Source organism: Labeo rohita, chromosome 6, assembly GCF_022985175.1.
Source record: "Labeo rohita strain BAU-BD-2019 chromosome 6, IGBB_LRoh.1.0, whole genome shotgun sequence".
Lineage (NCBI taxonomy): Eukaryota > Metazoa > Chordata > Actinopteri > Cypriniformes > Cyprinidae > Labeo > Labeo rohita.
The window spans coordinates 2,351,502-2,373,413 of NC_066874.1; positions in this window are offsets into that span (position 1 = coordinate 2,351,502).

Consider the following 21,912-nt stretch of genomic DNA (forward strand, 5'->3'; position numbering starts at 1 on the left):
ATGCCCATTACATATGCACAATAAAAAGATTAGATATTTTTGTTGGTGGTAAATTGACACATTTACCACATATACTGTATGTAATGCAGAGTTACTCTTACTTGCATTTGCATCTACAAAGTTTCTAATTACTTTCTAATTAGCGCTCTTTTGTTTTTGTTTGTGCCTCATTCATAGTCTGTGAATGAAGAGATAGTGCTGTGTATAGGGTATCATCTCTTTGTGTGTGTGTGATATTTTGCATCTGTGTGTGTGTGTATTGGCTGCTGCAGTGATTGATGTTGTTCTTTAGCGGAGTGTGTGTTCGCTGTGCTCAGGGAGCTGCAGTCCAGATCTCTGTTTATTTGTGGTCAGAGAGCCGTTCAGTCAGGGGCCGCGGCCCTCAAACAACTCCATCCTCTCAGACCACCGCTGGGTCACTGTGTGCTCAGACACCGGCCCGATATGACCGCAGCAATAAAGAGCACGATATTAACGCACAACAAAAACACTCTTCACCCCGAGGAAAATCTTATTGCTCAGAGGCTGTTCTTTTAAAAGAAGTCTCTTCTGCTCACCGAGGCTGCATTTATTTGATCAAAAATACAGTAAAATCTATAAAAATCTGAAATATTATTACAATTTCAAAAGTGCTATTTGAAATGTGAATATAGTTTAAAATGTAATTTATTCTTGTGATCAAAGCTGAATTTTCACCATCATTATTCCAGTCTTTAGTGTAACATCTAATATGTTGATTTTCTTTTCAAGAAACATCAAAAGAACAGCATTTATTAGAAATAGAAATATTTTGAAAAATTATACTAAATTATTTCTTGACTGCCAGATGCAATCAAAAAAAAAAAAAAAAAAAAAAAAAAATACTGAACACAACCCTTTGAAGGGTGGTGTAGAACTTTAAAAATAATGTGAATTTGATGAGAAATTTTTGAGCTCATATTGAGTTGACTGGTATTGGATTTTGCATACATTTCTTGGTAAATCTGAGCACAGATTGAGACATTGAGATCTCATGTGAAACTCTAGGGGAGACGTATGTGAGATTAAACCTGAGAAACATCTGAGAACCAGAAGACTTCAGCAAAAAAAATTCTATTTGCTCTGCATCTAATCTCAGTGCCGTCAAGGAAAAGCAACTGTGGTATTAAATGGATCTTAAGTGATTTTTGGGCATACACAGATGACAAAACCCAACATTAAAATCAATATTTCACCCAAAAAAACACAATTGGCTTTTTATGTAATGTAAAAATTGATATGGTAACTGCAATTAAGAAAAAACATCTCGCACATAAAAATTTCAGATTACTAGGTTACTAAGAGTAATTTGCATGAAGGCTCAGATCTGAGGCCGTGCTCACGTTGAATGATGGCAGCGGGTGTTTTGCTTGTGGAGTCATTCGGTCACAGTCTCTCTCTCTGTTTTTCTCTCAGGTTCTGCTCGGCACAGCGAGTGAAGAATGATGTGCTTTGCTCTGATGTAGGAAAATAAACCTTTCTAATGTGACACGCCGCTCTGGCCTGAGGAAGAGAAAGGCCAAACAGAAATCAACAGGGCCTCCGTGTCGCCCCCTCAGCCAACTCCCCCGAGGGGCTATATGGTTTACACCACTGGGCAAAAGGGCCCGGGACTCCGGGGAAAAATCAGACCACATGCTCGCTGAAACGGGACAGAGAGGGAAATATTTATATTCTCAGAGAAACAAAGCAGTGAGCCGGACTCTCTCTGAGAACAGTGTTTGTGGCCAAACCTTTCAGCACATATCATTTCCTATCATGATACTTACTCAAAAAACAGACTTGATTTGGTGTGAAGACATCGCATCGGACATGTTGCATTAACAGAATGTTCTGGGTTCAATGCATTGGCAAAGACAACAATTTTGAATTCGAAACAAAAATGGCATTAATGAATGTGCATGGGATAAATGTCATGCACTAGAGTTAAACAACTTTTTTTCGAAAGAAAACTTAATCAAAACCCAATCAAAAACGACAGTAAAAAATATTTTACTGTCACAAAAATATAAAGCAGCACAACTGTTTTCAACATGGATAATAATCAGAAATGTTTCTTGAGCAGCAAAGCAGCATATGTGACCCTGGACCACAAAACCAGTCATAAGTAACACGGGTATATATAATAGCCAACAATACATTGTATGGGTCAAAATTATCGATTTTTCTTTTATGCCAGAAATCATTAGGATATTAAGTAAAGATCATGTTCCATGAAGATTTTTGTTCATTTACTACCATAAATATATCAAAACTTAATTTTTGATTAGTAATATGCATTGCTAAGAACTTCATTTAGACAACTTTAAAGGCGATTTTCTCAGTATTTTGATTTTTTTGCACCCTCAGATTACAGTTAATTAAATTGTATCTCTTCCAAATATTGTCCTATCCTGACAAACCATACATCAATGGGAAGCTTATTTATTCAGCTTACATATGATAGATAAATCTCAATTTCATAAAACTGACCCTTATGACTGGTTTTGTGGTCCAGGGTCACAAATCAGTCCGAACTTCCACAGCTTCAAACATCTGATTGCGAACAAATACATTTATACACATTCGGCCATATTTGGTGAACAGAAACGTCCATAGACGTCCACTGTAAGTACATTCATGTAAGCACAGCTGAAATTACTCTAATTTCACTATTAAACTCTAATTACTCACTATTAGTGCTTGCATTGTTCTGAACCATTGAGCTTTACATTGTTTAGTATCCATTCAGCTCGTCTCATTTTGAATGGCTAGTTTTGTTTGTGAAAAATCACATTTTCATTTGCTCACTTCAAGCACAAGCATGTATGTTTCAGAACCCAAAACTTCCCACTTGTCCATGAGCTACTAAATGTGACCCAGTCATAAGTAGCACAGGTATATTTGTAGCAATAGCCAACAATACATTATATGGGTCAAAATTATCGATTTTTCTTTTATGCCAAAAATCATTAGGATATTAAGTAAAGATCATGTTCCATGAAGATATTTTGTAAATGTCCTACTGTAAATATATCAAAACCTAATTTTTGATTAGTAATATGCATAGCTAAGAACTTCAATTGGACAACTTTAAAAGCAATTTTTGATTTTTTTGCACCCTCAGATTACAGACAAAACATACATCAACGGAAAGCATATTTATTCAGCTTACATATGATGCATACATCTCAATTTCATAAAACCGACCCTTATGACTGGTTTTGTGGTGGCATCTGATGGCGAACGAATACATTTATACACATTCGGCCACATTTGGTGATCAGAAACGTCCATAGACATCCATTGTAAGTGCATTCACAGCTGAAATTACTGTCACTATTAGTGCTTGCATTGTTCTGAACCACTGAGCTTTACATTCTTTAGTATCCATTCGGCTCGTCTCATTTTGCATGGCTGGTTTTGTTTATGCAAGTGAAAGAGTCACATTTGATCCGTTGGTGTGATGTTGTTGATCCCGGCACACTTTTTCTCACACCCCATAAGTCTAAATAATGGCTACCCTACATTTTTAAGAGACTTGAGCTGCAGAAAACAGACAAAACCAGCCTGTATGACTTTTACTGAACATAAAATGTAATATTTTAAAGATTGTTCAAGCCACAGTTTTCCACAGTGATGATGTTTTTTACTGCAAAGCTTATTATGAGGGTTTTAGGCCTCTCTCCGTCTCTCATACACACACACACACACACACACACACACACACACACACACCAGTCCTTTCCCCTTGTGGTCACATCTGCATGAGTTTGTTTTATAAAGGCTGCCCTCTCTGTCTGTCATTACCATCTCACCCCAGGTTAATGGCGCTCTTTTAAAATTAACGACCCCTAAAGATATACAAGCTCTCCAGGTTAAAGGCGTGATATATGATTTTTCTCTGGTAATTACCTTTAGCCGAGCAGCTTCCACCGTTCCCCCTGCATGACGAGAATAATGTGAGATTGTGTTTTTGTAGTCTAGTGTTTCTTACGAGGCCGCGCGTTGGAAAGCTCCTTCAGGAAAGACAAAATGGTCGCGGCGGCTTTGTGCGGCGGAGAAAATGAATTATTTCCACAATTCAAGGGGCTTTTGAACAGAAGAAGTCCAATTATTCTGTCTCTCGTGGCATTGATTCACAATACTGTCACATTTAGCTGCGGTGTGATATTTAACGGCGTGTCAAGAGCGGCGCTCGCCTTCAAAGGGCTCCGCTAAAACGCTGATCACAGCTTCGGCGGCGCCATCGACGAATTTAACTGATTAACAATACGGAGGTCTCGAGGTCAGCCGCGGAAAAGACATCTTAGCGAGGTTCGATACCGTTTCACATAAGAGAAAGTCTCCACAAACTCTCTTTTCAAACTGCGGCTGACAGCTAGGCCTACTCTCTCCTCCAGAATACAGCAGGAGAATGGGAAAACGTGCAACTAGCACTTTGCGCCGCTGCCGCCTATCTGATGCGCAGCTGGATTGATCTCCTATAATGCTTTGTCTTGATGAGACAATGAAAAATGCCCCCCGCCACCGGCGTGTCAATATGAGCGCGGGAGATGCGGCGGGTTTTTATTTAACCCGTTTTCTCCGTTAGATGATGGCTCTTGTTACATTTTCACTGCCTGCCTGTCAGCCTGACAACGCAATATTCGGCTTCTCCCGTGCTTCCTGGTCGGTTTCATTTATTTCAAAACACCATTTCACACACGACTGACTTTAACAAGGCGTTATACACTGTAGAGGGCGAGTCGAGGAGATAGAATTGTGACAGATACAACATTTTTTACCGTGAAAATATAGAATATTGTAAATAGCAGACTCCATAAACGTGGCAGAGCTTTCTGTCTTTTGTTGGCTGTTTGGATGCTCCGCTTCCTCTGTGCAGCATGAAACAATATTGGTTATTGGCTGGCTCTTATGGTTCCTTTCGTGTTTTACTTCTTTGAAATGAGCACTTTACTGTCTGACGCCTCGTCTTGATCTTCTCCGATGAGTTTGCAAACAGATATTTCACTGATCACGTGATTAATCATTTTTATTTGATCAGCTTCCACAGCTTCAAACATCTGATGGTGAATAAATACATCTGTACACATTCGCACACATTTGGTGTTCAGAAACTAGGCATTTCCAGTCATGGTGTGGTAATAAGAAGGAAGCAGGATCCAGCAGAGGAGGAAGATTCAAGTAAAGCTGAAGAAACAAGCTGGAATTTAGGCTATCCTTAACAAGGTCCCTTGATAATTTCAGCCTGATCCCATGAAATTGTTTCAACGAATGTATTTTTTATACTATGTTGACTTATTTCCTTTTAAAACAGGTTGGAGTCAGATATCCTCACAAATTAGTATGTCATCTAATTTTATACCATATCTTTTGAAGATTTGAAATACTGAAGATTGGTTATTTAAGCACCACTATCACCAAAATCCCTTTCGAGGAATGCCTGTTCACTGAGCAACCATATTCGTAACGCCTCCACACAGTTATTTTGAGCATGCAAGACCAACACGTATCAACTTGAATGCAGAAATACTAAAATCTCAAAAACGGCTGTCCAGACACACATTTAAATAACATGTAATTTGGATAAAAGTGTCTGCTAAATAAATACATGTAAATCAGCACAAAAAATCTGACATGAACTGCCCCATAAATTTGTTTATTATGCTCAAATACACTCTAAAAAATTCTGCGTTAAAAACAACCCAACCTGGGTTATTTGGCAACCCAGCACTGGGTACATATTGCTGGGTTACTTTGACCCCGCTTGTTGGGTTAAATGTTTTTACCAAACATGCTGGGTTATTTTATTTAAGTCAACTATTGTTTATTATATTGCTGGTTCAAAATAGACTGGAACTTATAAAAACACACACAGAATTATTAAAGGCAACAGCAATAATCAAAAGATGAACATTTATTGAGCAAGAACACATGGACAAAATACAATACGAATTTATTTGTGTGAATACAGCATAATTTACAATATTACATACACTTAAACTCATTTAACAAGCATTTTAGACATAAAATATGTAAGATTTAAAAGCAGAATTTTAATTTTAGTGAATACAACCAGTCTCTGTAATCGCTTTTTAACAAAATTGCGCTAATTCTCCTGCTGGTGTGTTGCGGAAATCTGAGCCGGCGAAGGGCTGCTGTGCGCCGGGTTAGCTGCGAACTTCAAACCACGGCCTCGCATTACACTCATAGCTGAAGATGCCATGACTGACTCCAAAAACTGCCCACAAACAAACAGTACTGACATTAGAGAACATATTTCAAGATTAAACTAAGCACAATAACAAATAAAATCTATTTGTTTTATGCAAGGCAAAAGGTGTTTCCATCCTGTGAAACAACCGCTACTAACGCAGCTGACTGACATCTCATCCTTATATTGTATTGCATAAAATAATACAATTTATAAATTAATTTAAACCTTTATTTCGCTGAAGAAGTGCAAATCAGCTGTGCTATAAACCGTCTCTCATGTAGAGGTCTCAAAAAGCCAGCGCTCTGACTGACTGTAACTCAGAAGCTAGGTTGTTTTGTTACCAGTTGTCAGTCTTCACAACAAAACCTGCCCAATTGCTACTCAAAACTAGCCCTAAATTGAGGGGGGTCCTCCGTTAAAAATTCCAGGGGGGTAAAATACACGTTTTTGGCGAGAATTCCCTTGTCAAATTAGCATCCTGTCAGGATTGTGCGTTGTGTGCGGGAACGAAATGCAGGAGAGCGGAGATCCATTCAATGCACGTTTAATTTCAAACAGTCCAAAAGAACAAACTCAAGGAAACACAGGGAACCCACAACCACGACAAACAAACACTGCGAAGACAATATAAATCACCGACAAGACCTTGTGGAACGAACAAACAAACCTTAAATATACAAAAACAGGGGAGTGGTCACAAACGAGATAATGAGGGGAAGTACAAATATGGGCATGACTAAACCAAATGAACTAAAACCTAAGGGGGGGAAACCTGGACACAACCAAATACACAAGAAACACAAGGGAAAAACAAGACAAAAACAGAACACAATCCTGACATTACCCCCCCCTCTTACAAGGCACGACTCGCGCCGTAACACACACTGGGGTGGGAGGGTGGGCGCTCTGGAGGCCGGTAGGCAGGGACACAGGAGACACCGGATATAGGGACGGCCTCCAGGGCAGATCAGGGAGCTCAGAGGGCCTTGGCGGGTCTGGGGATTCAGGGAGCCATGGCCAAGCACACAGTCCTTGTGGCCATGGCGGGTCCGGGGGTTCGGGAAGCCATGGCCGGGTAAACAGTTCAGGAGGCCATGGCTGAACAGGGGAGTAGCCCCCCCTCAAAATTTTCTTGGGGGAATTTATGGTTCTGCCAGCCCTAGGAAACGCTGGATGAGGTGCTGGCTCAGGAGGGCGCGCTGGAGGAGGAGCCGACTCAGGAGGGCGCGCTGGAGGAGGAGCCGACTCTGGAGGGCGCGCTGGAGGAGGAGCCGACTCTGGAGGGCGCGCTGGAGGAGGAGCCGACTCTGGAGGGCGCGCTGGAGGAGGAGCCGACTCTGGAGGGCGCGCTGGAGGAGGAGCCGACTCTGGAGGGCGCCCTCCAGAGTCTGCGCGCGCTCCTCCTCCCGCGCGCCCTCCAGAGTCTGCGCGCGCTCCTCCTCCAGCGCAGACTCTGGAGGATGAGCTGAAGCCTTCCAGGGCAGCGCGGGCAACTGCGTCACGGCCTGGGACCTGGGGAGAGCAGGGATAGAAGGGGACAGAAAAGGAGGGAGAAGCAGAGAATTTAAGGGAGAACGCCGCCCCCATAGGAGGTTCTACAGCCGGAGCTGACACCTCTGGGGGCATAGGCGCAGCTTCTCCGGCAGATGTGGTCTCTGGATCGGCCTTGACAGCAGACGTGAGCTCTGCCTCTGGAGGGTGCGCTAGAGGATGCTCAGGCTCTAGGGTGCGCGCTAGAACTTGTCTTGGCTCATGAGACGCACCAGGAACTTGACTTGACTCAGCCGACGCAGCTGCAGTGTAACTTGGCTCAGGAACCGCAGCTGCAACTTGGCTTGACTTGACTCAGCCGGAACAACCTCAGTGACGTGACTTGACCTTGCGGGAACGGCAGCTGTGACGTAACTTGACTGGGCAGGAACAGCAGTAGTGACGTGACTAGACTCTTCTGGAACAGTGGCTGTGACGTGACTTGACTGAGTCTCAGGAAATGGGGCTGTGTTTAGGCTTGAGTCGGGTAGTGACACGGTGTCTTGACTTGGCTCAAAGCGTGCGGTCGCTTGAGGGCGCTCTGGCGGCGCGGTCGCTTGAGGGCGCTCTGGCGGGTCAGTGAGCTCGGTTACGGAGGCCACCTTGGCCGGGGTCTCAGGAACGGAGGCCACCTTGGCCGGGGGCTCAGGAACGGAGGCCACCTTGGCCGGGGGCTCAGGAACGGAGGCCACCTTGGCCGGGGGCTCAGGAACGGAGGCCACCTTGGCCGGGGGCTCAGGAACGGAGGCCACCTTGGCCGGGGGCTCAGGAACGGAGGCCACCTTGGCCGGGGGCTCAGGAACGGAGGCCACCTTGCGAGCAGACTCTGGCGTGGCGGCCATCTTGTGAGCAGACTCTGGCGTGGCGGCCATCTTGCGTGTAGGCTCTGGTTCTAGGGTGCCCGCTGGGGCTAACACTCAGATATTCGCTGCCCATACTGACATTAGTGGTGGGTCCAGCACACTAGCCATCAAGGTTGGCCATGACCTCGGAGGGCTGGTCGCGATCTCCGGACTGACGATGAGAGAGGAGGGATAACGAACAGGAGGAAGCGCAGGAAGACCAGAGGGAGCGGGCCGGTTGGGACGGTATGTGGAGGAAGCTGGCTGATGGTGGGCTGGAGCGGCAACGTGTTCTCTAATGGGGGAAAGATTGGAATCTTTCACATCAACGTAGAAATTGGAATGACTGAGGGTGAGGACATGGTTGATAAATTCAGCAACCGGTTTGTAGCGATCCTCATAGGGTATGGAACTTAGCAACTGGGAATCATTTAGCCCCATTAGAAAACACGTATTAATCATGGCATCACTCCAACTCACCAGATGACAAACATCCAAGAATTCCTCCACATAGCGCTCCAACGGCCTCATTCCCTGCCGAATGTTCATTATCCTCTCCTCGGCATCCATGTTGTTGTCTGGGTCGGTGATTTCTGTCAGGATTGTGCGTTGTGTGCGGGAACGAAACGCAGGAGAGCGGAGATCCATTCAATGCACGTTTAATTTCAAACAGTCCAAAAGAACAAACTCAAGGAAACACAGGGAACCCACAACCACGACAAACAAACACTGTGAAGACAATATAATCACCAACAAGACCTTGTGGAACAAACAAACCTTAAATATACAAAAACAGGGGAGTGGTCACAAACGAGATAATGAGGGGAAGTACAAATATGGGCATGACTAAACCAAATGAACTAAAACCTAAGGGGGGGGAACCTGGACACAACCAAATACACAAGAAACACAAGGGAAAAACACTAGGAAAAACAAGACAAAACAGAACACAATCCTGACACATCCCAGGGGTTAAATATTATTTTATTGGGGTCGCTTCAACCCATGGACATGAAAAACAACCCACGGCAACAATGTAAAAGTAGCCCAACACTGCTCAACCCAGTGGTCGGGTAGAAAAAAATAACCCAGCGTTAAACATAACCCAGCAAATTAGTTACAGAAAAACTACCCAGCAAAAAAAAAAAAAGTAAAAATAGCCTGATAAAATTACCCAGCATTTGGGTTAAAAAAATAACTAAGCATTTTTTAGAGTGTAGCACTCAAAATGTGTATATTTAAAGTTGGTCTAACCTATGCGCATATAAAGTCCCAAGCCTCAGCATTTTTCTATGGCAACCAGTGACACAACAACTTCACCAATTGTCACTGGCTCTTTTATTTAGTATTGTACATTGCATTTTCTCCAGTTCATACTAATATGAGTAAACCATCTTGGTATTTATAGTCTCTGCTATAACTATTTTTCATGCTGATGGTTAGAGATTTGAAAAAAGCCTAATTATTAAAGTCGGTAAAATGAAAATTCATTCCAAATGCATATTATAAACTTTATTCTGAACAGCTGATCAGTTCATTTTTTCTAAACATTTTGACCTTGAATCATAGAATCAAAATGTCATAACTAGATCAGATTGTGATGTCAGATTTTTGCTTAAAATGTTTATTTTATTCCATGAATTATATTTTTATGGTTTCAGATTTAGTTCACAAGCCCTGGTCATTATTTTAAGCAACTTTAGAGTTTGTCCTGATAGAAAATCTTTTGATTCAAGCCAGTAGCTATTGAGCACCATTGCGTTTTGCACTCACATCATACTGCACACAAAATGCTTCTGATTGCAATGTTCCTCCATTTAGTTGTGCACTATATCAAGCACTCTGACTGAAGCTAATGGTGTTTTTAATTTGAATATTGATGTTGTGTCTAATGTATAGGTGTGCAGCTCATTGGTCATAACATGGTGCCTGAAACGGCTCCAGTGGGAGACTGCTGAGATTTTTTTCCTCTCTATTTCTCTCTCTCTCTCTTTCACTCAATTTCTTGTTCTCTCTCGTCTGCATCGCTGCTTTGGGTGAAACACGGCGTGGCTGACATATCAGTGCTGTTTATTAAGAGACGAGTCTATCAGGTCTCATAAGCGGCTGCTCACGGGCGGCCCGTCTTCTGTTGCTTCCGAAGAGTGTCATCAATCTTACACCGGCTGTCCTGATGCATGATGGGAGATCACAGATACCTCTCCCTCTCCGTATGGGACTCGACGGGAGAGGCAGGTATGACGGCACTGCACGCTTCGCTGAACAGAAAGAGAGAGAGAGAGAGAGAGACTTAGTACGTAAACACTGGACATGTAAAAGATGGCAAATATTTAAGCACTTAAATCATTTTTAGATTGCAAGCCAATTTTCAATGAATAGTAGGTTGTGTTGAACATGTAACATTTTTTTAATATAATAGTAATGGTAACCTTGCTTACATAAACATAACTTGCGCTGAACCTTTCATTTAAGAGAGAATGATTTTTTATGCTTTAAAAAAAATGAAAGCAATATCTGGGACAGCAAAAACATGAAAATCCCAGGAAACATCCTGCTGTGTAATAAAACAGAACAGTGAAAGACATAGATAAAATAGAGAAAATGTAATAAAAAGTGGGACTTTTGGGGAGAAAGTCCATGTTTTTGACTTAAACTCTGAAGGTTCTTTATTTCATAAAATATAAAACTTTTTAAAACCTTTTTTATGACTTTTTTTTTTCACTTTTTAATAATGCATCCCAAATGATTTAAGTAACTCTGTATTGAATATTTAAAATGTTAGTTCACCCAATTTTTTTATATTTTCTCACTCTCATGTTGTTTGTGACTTTTGTTCTTCTCTGGAACATAAAATAAGACATTTTGGAAAATGTTGGCAACCAAACCATTTTGGTTACCATTGATTTCCATTGTATGGTCGTAGCACTGAGACATTTCTCAACACAACGATTTGTTTATGTTCCACAGAATGGATAACTTAATGAGTCATTCATAAAGAGTCACCTGATTCAATCCTGAATGAATCAATGTTTTTGAACAAACTGGTTGAATGAATGATTCAAATGACTCACTGTACAGTAACTCTTATTATTCCTAAATGAATCAGCCTTTTAAAAAAATCAGTTGAAGTAATGATTCAGTGACTCACTCATAACATCTGTCACTTTTTCATTCATGAATGAATCAATGTTTTTAACAAATTGGTTGAATGAACAATTCAAATGTCTCATTCTTATTATTCCTAAATGTATCAGGTTTTTAAACAAATCAGTTGAATTAATGATTTAATGACTCACTCATAAAGTGTTACTTTTTCCTTTCTGAATGAATCAATGTTTTTGAACAAACTGGTTGAATGAATGATTTATTTGAGGGCAGCTTGTACTGTGCCTGAATAAATCAGTCTTTCTAAACAAATCAGTTGAATTAATGATTCAATGACTCACTTGTTTCTTTTGTGAATCATTTCTGAGCGAATTGGTTGACTGAATGAGTCAATTAATCACTCATAAAGGTTGCCACCTACTAGTGTAAAAATGTAGCCTGTAGAAAAACTGCTGTATTGTGAAAACAGTAATGGCTGGAGTGACTGTACATCATAAATCAACTAAAACATGACTTCTCAAACCTTATAGCTTAATTACAAACATTTAAAAGTGTTCGCTTTGGCAGGATGTGATCTGGGAGAGAAACAGAGACGGCAAAGCTGATAAACCCATCCTGTTGAGGGAAGAATAAGATGTCTGTACAGACAGATATGAGAGAGGGACAGATAACACTTTTGGAGTGTCATAACGCTCATGTAAATCTGGCTGCCTCGGTCGGTCCGGGGAAATTGAGCTTCATTAAGTGAGTCAGAGCAGATTTATGTAGTGATCTGAGCCGCAGTCGTTTGCGTGGACACTGTACAGCGCACGGCAAGATCATGATGAATCTACTGCACTTCTCTCTGGCTGGACGCCCGCATACTGCACTGCCATCTACACACACTCGGGAGAGAGAGACGGTTTAATTCTTTATGGTCCTAACAAATGTTTTGGAAATTCACTTTAGCTTTTGTCAACCCAAGCACAGCTGAACTGAAATGACAGGGAGAGAGACAGAAAAAGAGAGAGAGTCTATCATTTGTTTACATCTGAATTGTTTAACAGTGCGTCCAAGATTCATGATGATACATAATCAACATTAACATGCCAATAAACACCTCAGCAAACACTTCTCACATATACACCAAACCGCACGAGTAGTGAAATGTTTGAAGTGTGTATCGCAGTCTGTAAATCGCTGCTTGATTTACATCTTTATCGTAACATCACATTCGGAGACCATCTCTGCTTGGTCTCAGGGGAAATAAACAGGGATGAAATAACGGCCTTCCACGTCTGATTCAGATCCAATCGGCCTATTACCAGCAGCCGAGCCGTGAGAGAGACAAATCTGCTAACTCTGGACCAAAGCGAAAGCCAGAGAAGATTTGAATCAATATTTCCCATTAGCGTGGCTGATGCTTAGACCAACAATAGAGCACGCTCACGGCCGAGCTGCTTTGTGTGTTCAGGTGTCCGGGATAATTGAATCTGTCTGTGCCGTTCTGATTAAACCGCAGGAAAAAACACAATCAGATGAAGGTTATGAAAGACAAAAATCACACACGTTTGAAGCTGAGAGAGGCTGTTGGGTGCTAACAGTGCTGTTCTTCTACAGAGTGACTTAAATCACTTTAAATTTATTAGGTGCGTTTGCTAATGGATGAACAAAAACACAGACACCGACTGGAAACCACCATAGAAACCTTCCAGAACACCCTAGCAACTATTTAGCAATGCCTTAGCAACCAGACACAACACCACAGTAACTATCTAACAAAGTCCTAACAACCACAAAACGCCCAAGCAACTACATAGGAACACCCTAGTAACCACTCACAACAATATAGCATCCACTAAGCAAACCACCTACCAACCACCCACAACAACCTGACAACCACCCTAGCAACTACCTACAGTAGTGACCTTCCAAAACACCATAGCAATTACTTAGCGACGCCTTGCAATCTAGCAAAGTCCAAGCAACAACCCAAAATACCATGTACTGAAACCCTAAACACCTGGCAACTACCTTGAACCACCCTAGTAACCACTCACAACAATGCTGCAACCACCTAGCAATGGCTAGCAATCCTAGACACCACCTAAAACACCCTAGGAACAATCTAGTAATCACTCACAACAATACTTCAACTGCAGAGTAATCAACTAGCAACAGCCTAGTAACCACCCACAACAACACAGCAACCGTATAACAAATCCCTACACCTTAGTACTACCTACAAGAGTAACCTTCCAAAACACCATAACAACCACCCTAGTAATCACTTACAACAGCTATACTGTTGTAAGTTACAAGAGTACTACTAAGCAAACCACCTAGCAACCATCTAGCAAAGTCCAAAACACCCTGACAACAACTCAGAACACCCGAGCGACTACCTACAATAGTGGCCTTCCAAAACACCATAGCATCTACTTAGCAATGGCTTAGTAACTAGGCACAACACCATGGCAACAATCTAGCAGAGTCCTAGCAACATCCCAAAATACCATGTACTGAAACCCTAAACACCAAAACAGCCTGGCAACTGCCTAGAAACATCCTAGTGACCACTCACAACAATACTACAACTACAGAGTAACCACCTAGCAACAACCTAGCAATCATCCACAACAACACAGTGACCATGTAGCGAAGTCCGAACAACCTCCCAAAACAACTCTAGCAACCACAACAATATACTGTAATAAATGCAGAGTAACCACCTGGCAACCACCCACAACAAAACCACAACCATCTAGCAAAGCCCTAGACACCACCAAAAACAACCTGGCAACCAAACATCTTAGCTACAAAAGTAATATTAAAGAACATTTTAGCAACCAGCCACAACACCAATGCAACCATCAAGCAAAGTCCTAGTAACCACCCAAAATACCATAGCAACACCCTAGAAATCACTCACAAAACAGCAACCATCCAGCAAAGTCCTAACAAACACCCAAACACTAGCAACCATCTAGTAACACCATGCTAACCACTCACAACAATATAACACAACAATATAACAACTGCAAGCCTAGCAACCACCCACAACAAAACCACAACCATCTAGCAAAGCCCTAGATACCACCAAAAATACTGTAGCAACCACCTAGAAACACCCCAGAAATCACTCACAACACAGAAACCATCTAGCAAAGTCCTAACAACCACCCAAACACTAGCAACCACCCTGATCTAGTGTCACTCGCAACAATATAACAACTGCAAAGTAACCTCCTAGCAACAGCCTAACAGCCACCCACATAACACAGCAACCATCTAGCAAAGTCCTAGACACAAGATAACAATGAAAATATGAAAACTAGTCAATTCAGTCTGAAAAAGACAGTATGTCTTGACAGTATGTTTGTACTTTTGTATTTCATAAAAGAACGTCATACAGGTCTGAAATGTCATAAGTGTGAGTAAATGATGACAGAATTTTAATTTTAAAAAAAGTAAAACTATTTTTCATTGATGTACTGTTTTATTTGGCGCACTGAGGTACATGAAGACATTTTTACAGGCGTGTAAGGAGTTTTCCATGTGTTGATTGTGTCGTGACAGCTGTATGTATGTGTGTGTGAATGTGTGTGTGTAGTTCTCCCAGGTGTTGTGTAGTGAAATGGAGAGCGAGATAGGGATCAGGCAGGAAATGGCCGCTGCGACGTTGACCTCTATTTTACCTTCCCTCGATCTGTCATACTGTCCTTCGCCTGACTTTTCACCCCTGCACTCCGAGTTAGAGGAAATAGAAGTGCACTTCTGCTGCTTATTTTGGCCTGTGAGCACACACACACACACACACAAAGTTTATTCACTTGAATTCACTTCAGCCCAAACCACGTTAACTTTGTGCAGTATGCAATTTCTCACGAAAAGAATCCATGCGATTTCCATTAATAAACAGTGATGGAAAATATTCAAATCAAGAGAAATGGAGGCAGCATGGACATTGAAGCATATTTATTTTTTGAAAATTTTTCAGATTTGTCACAGTCTTCTGTACTGTTCTCTTCAAGTCACAGGTTCAAACCAGAAGTTCTAAGCACTAAAACTTTCAGGAGATAAATCACACTCTAAACTGTTTGTATAGCTAACATTTATAAAGCAACAAATGAAAATACACCATCAAGAGGTGTACAGAAAAAAAAGAATGAAACAAAAACAGAATTAGCTCTTTTGTCAATATGTTTCCTGTTGTTTTCCCCTGTATCCTGTGAGAGGAACCGGAACTACAACAGGAAGAATATAGAATATTCCGTCTATAAAAATCTGCATCTTGAGGAATAGTTCATTCAGAAATAAAAAAATATGTTATGATTTACTAACCCTCATATCATTCCCATATGCAGTTCTTTTCCAAAATAAACTGGAGAGAGAGAGAGAGAGGGAGAGAAAAAAAAAAACACAATCATGTTTTTTAAAAGTTATAGAAATGTTAAGACAAAACATTTTTGTTTAAGGGACATTCTTAAAACTTTATTAATATTTGATATACATTCTCATAACATTGAGAGAAAACATTTTTAGTACATAATTCTCTGAACATTCTTATAATGTTATTGTTACTTGATGAATGTTCTTAAAACATTGAAAAAATGTTCTGAGATCAACATTCTCAGAAGCTCCTGATGATGTTATTTGTACTTGACGAATGTTCTAAGAAACGTTTTTGTAACCTTTAAATACTGTTCGAATTACAACTGGACATTTTAACATTCTTAGAATACTAAAAATAAACGTTCAAATAATGCTATATTTTGGTTAAAATACAATGTTCTTGAAAATTAAAAAGAAATGTTCAGACAACATATTTTGGGTGACAAAAGTAGAAAGTTGTAAGAACAATTTTTGCAATCTTTCCCTAGTGAAAAATAAATATACTAAAATGCATTTTAAAAACATTTATTTTATACTAAGTATACTACAAATACATTTACGTATTATGGACTTAATCAAAATACCTTGTAATTGTACTTTTAGTATACTAAACTGGTCTGCTATATTGTGATAACTAATTTTGTACTTTAATTGTGTGGAAGTAGTGCTGACGTCCAACTAAAGATATAATTAAGTATATCTGATTGAGCTAAAGTGGAACTATTGTAAGTATACTTCAGGTACACTTTAAATATTTTGCATTTAAAAACTGATAATATTTAAAGATCATACAATACTCATCAATAGTGACATTAAAACATATTTTAGGCTTAATATTAAGAAATGTACATTGTGCACAAGCAGTACTCCAAATAAAGTTGAATTACAGTTTTTATATCAATAGTTCTCGAGCGATATGTCAGTAAATATGTTAACAGACTTGAACTATGCTTAGTATAAAATAAATGCATTTTAAATCTATTACTTTTTTACTAGGGTTACATAACATTCTAGTCACAACAAAAAAGCTAGCCATTTTTTAACGTTCTTAGTAACAAATAACATTATGTTTTGGGTGAAAATAAAGTTAGTAGAATGTTGTAAGAGATGTTTTGAAATCTTTAAATAATATTCAAATCACAACGACAACAAAAAAGGTCATTTTAACATTTTTAGAATATAAAAATTACAAATATTGACAAATATGATGTTATAATGTGGTTAAAATAAAATTAGTAGAATGTTTAAGAAATGTTTTTCAGCTTTACATAACATTCTAATCACAACCAAAAAAATGGACGTTTTAATGTTCTTGAATACTAAAAATAAATGTTCAAACAACATTGTGTTTTGGGTGAACGCTTTAAGAAATGTTTTTGTAATCTTTAAGTAATATTCTAATCACAACAACAAAACTGGACATTTCAGTTTTATAAACATTTCCAAATAATTTTCCCACAACGTACTTCTAACCTAAATTTGTAACCTGGGTAGACACCTTAGCTATTACCTACAATTAATAACCTTCCAGAACACCCTAGCAACTACTAGCAGCTCTTTTCAGCAGTGACCATGCCTGTCAAAAAAAAAAAGCAAAAAAACACCAAAAGTACGAGCTGGCATGCCACATTGGTTTAGCACTCACATTGAAATTAATGATGTCAAATCTGATGAGATGCATAAACAATTTGGCGCAGACACAAATAAGATTTCAGAGCTTTGCGAAAAGGGATAATTCCTCACTCAAATTTATCATAATGACTAAAACTTGGAAAGTCGCATGAGTCTCGGCGCCCTAAAAAGCTTCATGTCCTTCTTTTGGAATTCATGTCTTAAAATATTCACACCAGATTTGAAAGGTGAATTTATTCAACAATGGTGTGCATAATCTGCATGGCCTTGCCAATGCAACAAACTTTGGCTGAATAGAATTTGAATAATGGGGCCTCGTTTGTGGCCGGAGCTGTTTTTAAATGAGTCGACCTTGTTTATGTAGGAGTTTGGTGTGAAGGTGGGCGACTCCACGGGGAGCAGCCAACTGCCACATTACCAAACCCCTCCGCTCCCAACACACGCTCAAACTTAATCGCACACTCTTTGCTGTTTTCTTACACGTTTATGTGCTTTTGTTTACCCCCCCACCAGCTGTGTGGAGCAACTTTAAGGCAGTTTGTTGTTTGCATCCAAGTCTTTTTTTACAATTACAGCAGTTGCATTTATTACAGAGTCAGAATGACTAAGGACATGAGTTGTGTGTCCCTATTTGAATGTCAAACAGTGTAAGACAGGCCTCCTGTTTGATAAATGCGAGCACAGCAAGCCTTTTCTTCAAGTTTGTTGTCATTTTTTTTTACAATCTTCCTGATGTCTTGTCAGCAGGGTGAGTGAAAAATATGCTTGACTCTGCTTTTTTCGCCTGGATTTCGCTGCTATTTCTAGCTCACGTCTCTGCGGAACAGATTATCAGTGGATTAGATGAAACTGCCTGAATTTCGAGACTGCAGCTGGATCTTTTCCCATATGTCGGATGAATGCATGTGGATATTTGTTTGTTTGTCCTACTGTGATCAAGAAGAAGCTTACATTTGTTCCATAGCCATCTGTCTGGCTCTTGTCTTCTGCGCACTTTTAGCACCTGCAGGAGAGAAAGAGAAAGCGGCTATCTGATAAAACTGATTGACAGCATGGAATCGAACTGGCTGTAAAAATACTTGAGACATATATCACCGCAAAGTGGAACAGATAAAGCATAGAGGAAGAGAAAGATTGTACAAAAAGTGTTTCAGAACTGCATCAAAATATGAAAATACTTAACTCGGGTTGTCAATTTTAACTAGGGCTGTCTGTCGATTACATTTTTTAATCTAATTAATTACACAATGCGTCGATTAATTAATGTAATTAATCACATAATAAATTTGACTGTGGAAATACCCACAAAAAATACCCTTTTTTAAAGCTATTTTTGTGTTAAATGAGAAAGTATTAAGTAGACATTATAAATTGTAGCTTTAGAAAGGTACATTTTATTTGATTCAACATAAAATTTGTTACACATAGGCTAAACATTTAGACTGCAACGGCCTACGGTAAACTCTGGAACATAAAAGAAGATCATTTGAGAAACACCTCAGTATTTTTTGTTCATACAATGAAAGTTTTTATGTTACACAAAAGAAAGGTTTGAAATGATATGAGGGTGAGTAAATAATGACAGAATTTATTTATTTATTTTTAATGAAATGATACTCTAAAAAAGAGACTAAATCTGCCAGCAGGTAGCGGTAAATGTCTTTATGAGTCATTCATTCATTTGATTCGATTCAGTTCGTTCAAACGGCTGATTCATTCAAGAAATGGAGTAAATGGCTCTCTTTATGAATGGGCCTTTGAATCATTGATACATGACTCATTCAAAACGCAGGACAATTCTGCTGTGGTTTCAAAGGTAATATGCTCTCTGCAAAATTAAGCAAAACACATAATATAGTGTTTAAAACAACACAATATCAACTTCGTATTTACGGAACTGTTGTGTTACGGGCCTGTGATAGATCGGGACAAAATCAGCACTCGTGTCATATTGCTCTCGCTGCCAGTGTGATATTGTGTGATATGTAATATATATATAAATATGAGACAAAACAAATACAGTGGCATTTTTTGCACCAATATCCTGAATTTTAGGGCATGACTGCATTTGTGGAGTTGTTGCTGCATCATATTTGTCAATAGTCAACTGTATTGAAATATAAGATGATGTACAGGTCTGGGGGCAGGGCTAGCGGGTTAACTGCGCTAATATATCTTAATTGCGTTACTTTTTTATAACTTATTAATTAATTTAACACGTTAAACTGACAGCCCTAATTTTAACATGTTTATTGAGCACAATTAATGGTTTTAAAATAAAAATGTTTAAATTTAACAGAACGGACCGTAGGCCAGTGATAGACTCCTGACAAATGAGACTAAAATACAACAAATAATATATTGATGTCTTTGAGTTATGTTAATTTGTGGTATAATGTTGAGTAATACTGTAATACAACATACTGACTTCTACAGCAACTTCTCTACCACAGTAATTTTGAAATATCTTCATTTATGGTCCTTTCTGTGCAAAAACTTGATATATGCAATTATTTTGTGACCCTGGACCACAAAAGAAACACAGGTATATTTGTAGCAATAGCCAATAATACATTGTATGGGTCAAAATTATAGATTTTTCTTTTATGTCAAAAATCATTAGGATATTAAGTAAAGATCATGTTCCATGAAGATATTTTGTAAATTTCCTACCATAAATATATCAAAACTTAATTTTTGATTAGTAATATGCATTGCTAAGAACTTTAAAGGTGATTTTTACAGTTTTATAGTTTATAGCATCTCAGCCAAATATTGTCCTATCCTAACAAACCATACATCAACAGAAAGCATATTTATTTCAGCTTTCAAAGATGTATACATCTAAATTTCAAGAATTTACCCTTGAGACTGGTTTTGTGGTCCAGGGTCACATTTATTCAGCAAAGAATGCAATTAATTCATTGCATATATTTACTTAATTACTTGTTTTATTTACCTGAGAAATGGCATCAGAAACACTACTTTTCAAAAGTTTCTTGCGCTCTAACGCTCACCAAAGTTGCATTTATTTGATCAAAAATGTAGAAAAAAAAAACAGAAATATTATAAAAAATTATTATCATTTTCAGATGTAATTTATTCCTGTGACGCAAAGTTGAATTTTCAGCATCATTACTCCAGTCTGCCGCATGATTCTTCAGAAATCATTCTAATATGCTGATTTGCTGCTCATGGTTTCATATTTTTGTAGAAACCATGATACATTTGATGAATTTAAAAGAACAGCATTCATTTAAAATAAAATAAAAATGTGTTTTTGTGATATTTAAAGATATTTTACTGGAAAACACGACAGGGTTATTAAAAAAGGATTTCTGCATTAAAAAAATGATAACGGTCAACTTTCAGCCCACTAATCTTTTTTGCATATCACCTAGTATAATGTTAGCCTGAAGTTTCATCAGAAGGCCCCAGCTGTGCAAGTCATAATCCAGAGTAAACCCTCATTAAAAACCATGTTTCCCATAAGTCTGTGCTGCTCACTCACAGAGATCAGCTAATCTGACAGCAGAGGTGCTGACTGTCATGGCTGCATTATTCCGGAGACACGGTGTTGATATGAGTTCCCGAATCCTGTCAGTCCCTCTCCAACTCTCTCTCTCAACCTCTCAGCACCAGCGCGCAGAGAAGAATCCAACCATTCAATTATTCCTGGAGCCGAGCCATTCTGCACCGGGACCGCGTGTGTGTGTGTGTGTGTGTGTGTGTGTGAGGCCCGAACGACACGGGGACACAGAGACATTCGGCGCGTCTCTGCGATCAGAGAGTATTACTGTGCAGCGGTGCAGGGCGGCAGTGGCGGTATTAACTCTACACGTGTACGCTCCCACAGTCATCAGCTCACACGCCGAAATGGAGAAAAGCGTGTCTTATCAAACGCACCTGTCAGTCACAGAGATGTCAGCAGATGTGAAAGTGATGTATGTGCGTGTCGTGCTCGGCGAGGAGCAGTAAATAAAACACTAGAACATGACTGTGTCACGCCAGCGAGAGCGTTCACCGGAGACTCTACGGCAGATCTGTGTACCAGGCGGCGCCGTCGCATTGCTGCCGTGGCATTTAGCTCAAATGGAGTGGCGGCACTGCAAAATCGAACTGCCTGAAACAATAAAGACAGGAAAAATTACAAACGAAATCCCCTTAATGTGTCAATTATTTCTCTTGGACAGCGGTGACATTAAAATCAAT